Below are 6,854 nucleotides of genomic sequence, written 5' to 3'. Positions count from 1 at the left end.
GACTACACAAGAGCTACAGAAAGGAGCACTTTGTCCATCAGCTGTGAGCCTGACAGTTTCCGCAAGCTAGGAAGTCAGGTGTGTAAGTCTCTCTTTAATTCAGCTTCCAAATTTCCTTGAAGAGGAAAAAATAAAAGCAATAATTGGAGAGGAAGCTAGAGAGGTGAAGCATCCCTTCAGCATGGGCCTCTCTCCAGCTCTTCAGGAATGGAGACAATCAGCAAAGGACACAACACTACATTTTCCAGCTGTTGTCTCTAAGTACAGATGCTGACATCAGCCCAGTAACCTCATGTCTTTCCTCAAGAGAATATTGGGTTGAAGAAAGGGTCTGGATTTGCAGTGCGGGAGACTGAAGTTCTTTCTTTGGAGAGTCATTAAAGCAGAGACAGCTGCCCAGTGAGACCAGCTCCAGCAGTGAGAGAAGTTCCTCCTCCATGGTCCAACAAGGCAGATGGTGGGGCTGAGTACCAGCTGAGCTGGTGGACTCTGAAGACTCGAAGTGGAGAACCCGCTGCTAGGAACTGGCGTGAGATTCATTGACACATATCCCATTGACCACCAAACCATGGTAAAACCCCCATGGTAAAAACAGTCACTACCAGCCAGGTAAAGGGAAGAAGGGCTCCATTTCCTATCTGACACCAAATGTTAATCACCAGGAATGAATGAGATCATTAGATTTTGGCTACCTGGTCAATTTCCTGCCTATCGGGTCAGTGCAGTGAAGGCACTGGTCATATCCTAAATGCTGTAGGATTTAACCTACTGCTTTATACTCCAGAAAAGCAAAAACAAATCATAAAGTCGCAGCGCTGCTGCAGTCAAGATGTGCTGCATTAAACCAGGAACTATCCAATGTGCATGCTAAATGAAGAGGTGTTGAGTTTGTGTTCTACAGGAGAAAATATACTGCCAAGCCTAGTTAATAATGCAGGAAAGTTCCGGAGGCTCTCAGGGATCGGCGGTTCTAAGCCCCTCTGATAATAGCAAATTGAACTGGCTCCTCCATGAGGGTTTTCTGTAACTGAATCATACCCATATAATAAGAGAAATGGGCACTGTCTCTCCTGCTTACTGTTTCTTCATTGATGTAAGTTTTTAAACAGCTTTTCTTCCTTGAGAGACATCTGATTTACCGCATTCTAAATGGAAACTTCTCCTGTAACAATACCTTTTTCTATCAAGATTTGTAATCAGGCTGTTTCGGTTGAACTGTTGTTACTCAAGTTATTAATTTGTCATTTCTCTGAGAACATGATCACAGAAAGAGACAAGCAAAGGCATTTATCCACCTAGAGGCAGATCAGTATATATTTAATTACAGCAAAGAAAGCTGAAGGATTTTTTTTTTATCAGCCCAGCAGTTTAAAAGCTTACATAGCAATTTGCATACATTGATATGCACTTTTTTTAAATTTAGATTCACACATCTTATTTGATTAACAATAACGACTTTGGCAGGGTCATAGCAAATGTCATTTTAGGAGAAAGATACTTACTCCAGTGCCGGGGGAAGCAGACATTGGAAACTGGCATTTAATGAAGACTTTCCTTCCCCCGGGATGACAGCAGAAGGAAAGTGTCATTGTCCCTGGAAGCTAAGAGGTTATGAAGTGTTGTTTGCACCTACTGTGGCACTTTTTTCCTAAAGATGAGTGAACAAAGGCATTTCAGCTATTCTGTACTGCTAATATCAAAATAAATGAATGAGAGAATCTTTTGAGAATGCTAGGCACCCCTTTCAAACAACAGATTAGGTTTACTTGGGAGTTGTGGGAAGGGATCTCAGCATGATTTTTTGTCAAGAAAGATGAGTGTAAATATAGGCTCAGTGCAAGGCAGAAGGACAGAGGTGCACATACTATACAAGGATTTGGGCTCATGCCTACTGGTAGGGCTGGGTGCCCAGATTTTTAATAACCTAGTTTTGCCAATGCTCCTGCCCCCGCTGTTGTTAACTATCTGAACATATCTATGGTTTTGCCTTTTTCTGCAACAAACGGTTGCAGAAACAGAATTTTAAATGTGCACATGCAAGTATTTGTGCAATGCATATGGCCCCACCAAATTCACGGTCCATTTTGATCAATTTCACAGCCAGAAGGATTTTAAATTGGTCAATTTCACACTGTCATCTGTTACATCTGAAATTTCATGGTGATCCCAACCTAAAAGATACCAGGAAGTGGATTTCCCCTCCGCCCCCCGAGCAACCATGCAGGCTGGGACTTGCAGCTAGGAGCCCCGTGGCTGGGGCACTCCCAGCAGCACGGGGAGATCAGATTTCACGGGGAAGGGCTTATTTCACAGTCCATGACACATTTTTCATAGCCATGAAATTGGTAGGGCCCTAGCAGTGCATTCCACCAATTTGGGAACAGGGCATAGTAATAATACCTTGTCAGTTAGCAGACCGCTTATGACTAGGGAACATAGCTTGAGTAACAAGTATCAAATACTCACAGAAAACTGATCACCAGCGTCAGTTGAAAATTTTCCATCAAAACCAGTTTTCAATGGAATATTGGATTTTTGACATCAGTTTTTGTGTGTGAAAAGTATCTGCTTTCGGCAGAAAATTTTGAATTCCATCAAACAATTGAGCTCTTGAAAACCAAACATTTGAAATTAGAAATAGGCTAGGCTCATCAGTGGACTACATCTCCCATGATGCACTGCAGCCATGACTCTCCTGTGGTGCATCAACAAGAAGGGAAGCTGTAGTGATTGATGGGTGATGTAGTCCAGCCTACAGTTTTGGGGGTTTGAGGCACCCAAACTATAGATCCCATGATGCACTATAGTAGCATTTCCCAATCAAAATGTCCAGTTTGGGGCTGAAATTTTTAAGTTTTTGACCAAAATTTTTCTCCTTTTGACTTTTTGTCCTAAAGGTGGAATTTTCAGGAAATTTTTTTTCCAGCAAGCTCTTCTGCTCATGGTCAATCCATAATGTTTTAAAGAATTGAGAAAAATTACTTGAATAATTTCAAATAACAAATAGTATTAGAAAGTTAACTGTATGGAAAGGTTCTCATTGAAACTTAAGTAGTCCATGAATGAGTTTTCAATGAGCAAGGTTATCAAAAATATAAGAAGTGAAACATGGTTTTCTCTTTCTCTACTAAAGTTTCTTAGTACCAGCCAAGCACTTATAGAAGTCAGACCATCTTTATCAGCGTACTTTGCTTGAGTTTTCCGTTTTCACCCATCCCATTCCTGGATCTTTGCTAATGTCCGGTATCTTCAGATAGATAAAGGGAAAAGAGGCATTTAAATACGTCCATAAGGGCGAGAGGTTGGGGAGTCTAGGTGAAATGGAAGAAAGGCCTACTCTCCTGCTGTGTGTTTGTGAGTGTACCTGGTTGCTTGGTTGTTAGAGCTAGCTCAATTTTCACCTTTGGAGTAAGGTCTTTCCAATGATGATTTTATTTCTGGGTGCACGAGCTCATAGATTATGTCATAATTCAAGAAGGACAAGATCTGGTTAAATCTGCATTAAGGCAATTTATGATGTATTGGACATGGCTGCCTGCTCCATTGCTATGCAGCAACACATTGGAGACATTAATTGCTATGGGCACCTCGTCTTTCCCAGAAATTCGAGGCAAAGGTACTAGACATGCCTTTTGAGGCTTGTCTAGTACCAAGATGGGGGCAAAACCTTAGAAGAATGGAAAGAGACCAGGACCACTGGTTGTCCATTGGAGATTTCCTAGTCCTTCTAGTTCCAATTACATCAGCCATGAAGGTGAGCAATACCCACGTCCTTCGACTCATCCTCCGTATGCAACTATCCACAAAGAAAAGGTGGTTTTACTCCCTCACCCGATGTTCTTGCTCAAGGTGATGTCCAAATTCCATCTGAATCTGACCATTGCCCTTTCTGTTCTTCTTTCAGACATCTTATGATATGCTGTATCAGATGAAAAACTGGCTATATAAACTAGAAATAAAAAGAGCTATTATTTGGTGAGGACCGACTCTTTCACTAATAACTTGTCAGGGGACCCAAAAATGGCAAGTCCAGTCTCTCTTTAGACATTGTTTACAGGCAGTGTCCACCCCACTCTGAGCAAGAATTCTTACACAAAGTCACAAGCTAATACCTGACTGTTTTGCAGGGCTTCACCTGAGCCTTATTTGCATGTAGCCTCTCCCACCTTAGCCCTATTTGCATGTAGCCCAAGCTCCAGCCTGAGTGGCAATGTTTCACACTGCTAGTGTGCTCACTCGAGCTCTGCTAGTGTGAGTCTATCTACCCAGACTGGGAGATTTGTTCCCAGCTGCAGTGTAGACAGACTCGTAGACCAGAGCTGGCAAACTGCAAGTGGGGGCTTCATTTAGAGGAACAGTTTGAAAAAAAGAAAACCACCACCACCAAAACAGTGCCAGCAGTCCTCATACAGAGCCAAGTTGTAGTGAAATAGTCCACATGCCCACACAATCTAGAAGATGCCTGGCTTCCAGTTCAACTCCTGTGCAAGTTAGCATGCCCTCAGGCTGCAGCAGCTCCCAACGCATTGACGGAGAGCAACAGCACTTGGGGCATGCTTTGTATCCCAGCCAGCAGAAGACAAATCGGCAAGATTTGTACAGTAACACTAAGCTCCTGTCTCCTCCTTCTGTATTGCCTTCCCTTCCTTGGTCCTATCCCTCTTGAATTTAGAAGCTCCTCAGGACAGGGCCCTTATCTTGTTTACTTGCTCCTATGGCACCCAGCATGTTGATGGGTCATGAGAACATAGGCTCAGCTCCTGTCAGCTGAAAATCCCTTCCCCACCCCGTCCTGAGTCAGGTAAGTAGAATTTCAACCAACTTAGAGATTCTGAATTTCTACTACCTGACTGGCTTGCTGATGTCAACTAAATGGTATATATCATGCAATTAAATTGTTTATGTTCCAAAGGCCAAATTCCACTCTCAGTGACATAAATGAACAGCCAGAATAACTCCATACACATAATTGAAGTTATGCCAGGCTTCAACCATTAAACAGAGAGCAGAAAACATTAATGCTCCCAAAGCTTTAAAAATTATACTTAGGGCCTGATCCAAAACCAGCTGAAGTTAATGGAAAGATTCCTACTGGCTTTAATAGGCTTTGCATTAAGCTCTTATCCTAATACCCCACCATTATTATAGCCTTTTACCTGAATTTAATATAATAATAATACATTTTCATAGCCTACAAATGCTATATAACTAGCAATTTTCTTCTTCTTTTTTAGAAGCCCAACTAAAATCTATAACACAGGGGGAAAAATAATATCCTAGACCCACAATCCTGTAAATTGAGCAAGGACAGGAAGTATTTCATCCTAAACCTTCTGAGCACAATCTGTTTCATTTACCGCAGACTTATAGTCTATAGGATAGAACAAACTCATAAAAGGTAAATCAAATCAGATATTATAGCAAGCCTTGGAAAAAAGGACAGCAAGCTATTGTGTTGATGTTTTGTTTATCTTTGCAAGCATGCTGCAGTCCTGTCAAATTTGTATTCCCGAGGACCCTGCTAGCTCTCAGATTGTTCTCCTGGCTGGTCCCAAGTGAATTGTCAGATTCTAAAGAGGCACAAGGATTATTGATTGGACACTTGGTCACACTGACCTTCTCCCAGCTACTCATTGTTTCAATGTCCCTTAACCTTTTCTTCTAATTTTACTTGTATGACAATGGAAGTTACTTGTTAAAGAGCTGTGGTCATGACTGTCATAATAAAAAGTCATTGGTTTGCACTGGAGGAACAACTAGAGGAACATTCCTTATTGAAATATGACTGTCTGCATATTCCAATTCAGTTATTTACCAGAGAAAGGGCTAAATCAAAACGTTCTGATCTGAACTGTCCCAAACTTTGAAAGGGGTTTGGAATCCAAATCCTCCATCCAAATTGCATATTTTCACATCAGAGGTGGCTGTGTTTCAGTGGTAGCCATTTTGTAGGGAAACTTTTACACAATCTATTAAAAAAAATTAGGCTGAAAATGATGTAGACATGGCAAGTGGAATTTGTTATTCCTGAAATTATAGCTGGGGCAAATAGCTCAAAAAGTACTACTGTGAATATCTGCTCACTTAGGAAAATGAATTACTTTTACTTGTGCCTGTCATCTCTTATGTTTGCTTTCCCAGAACAGTCTAGTAAATTCTGGGATTTGTGGTGAAAACAGCAATTTTTAAGTGATTAGTAGAGAATATTCATGGAAAGTGAATTTTGAATTAGTAAACCCAGTTTGAAGAGTTACTTTTATCCAGTCATGGAACAGAAACAATACCTTGTGAGCTATGCATCCAATCAGTGCTAATCAGCACAGCTCCCATTTTTTATTATTGACTATTCAGAACAACCTGCTCACAAGCAATCAACAGACCATGAATTAACAGCTGGAATTATTCAGGGGATACTTTTGAACAACAACTAAATGTGAGACGATCATGAACCGCTCACAAAGAATTCATGAACAGGAAAAGAGGCCAAAATTCATTTACTAAATGATTCATGATGCATTATCCCCCTCAGTTCTATTAAAGATTATAGGACTATCTATCTGCAGTCACAGGCAGAGAATAAAGCTAAATTGCAGATGGCTGTAGAAAATAAGTGAAAAAATGTAAACGTTCCAAAAGCAGTCAACCAATGGAAAACACCTCTAAATACAGTTTATTGTGTAGTTATAATGAAAAACGTAACACGACATTCCAAGGTCAAACGCTCACAAACTACAGAGGAAGAATCAGTCACTGAACAATATTGATGAATATTTTTAATTATTATTTTATTTATTGTCCAATTGATGTAAAACATTTCATTAATTGATTACATTAATGAATACATTTGCGATAGT

Source organism: Trachemys scripta, chromosome 12, assembly GCF_013100865.1.
Source record: "Trachemys scripta elegans isolate TJP31775 chromosome 12, CAS_Tse_1.0, whole genome shotgun sequence".
Classification (NCBI taxonomy): domain Eukaryota; kingdom Metazoa; phylum Chordata; order Testudines; family Emydidae; genus Trachemys; species Trachemys scripta.
The sequence above is the reverse complement of the archived record's forward strand: the minus strand, read 5'-3'. Positions refer to the sequence as shown.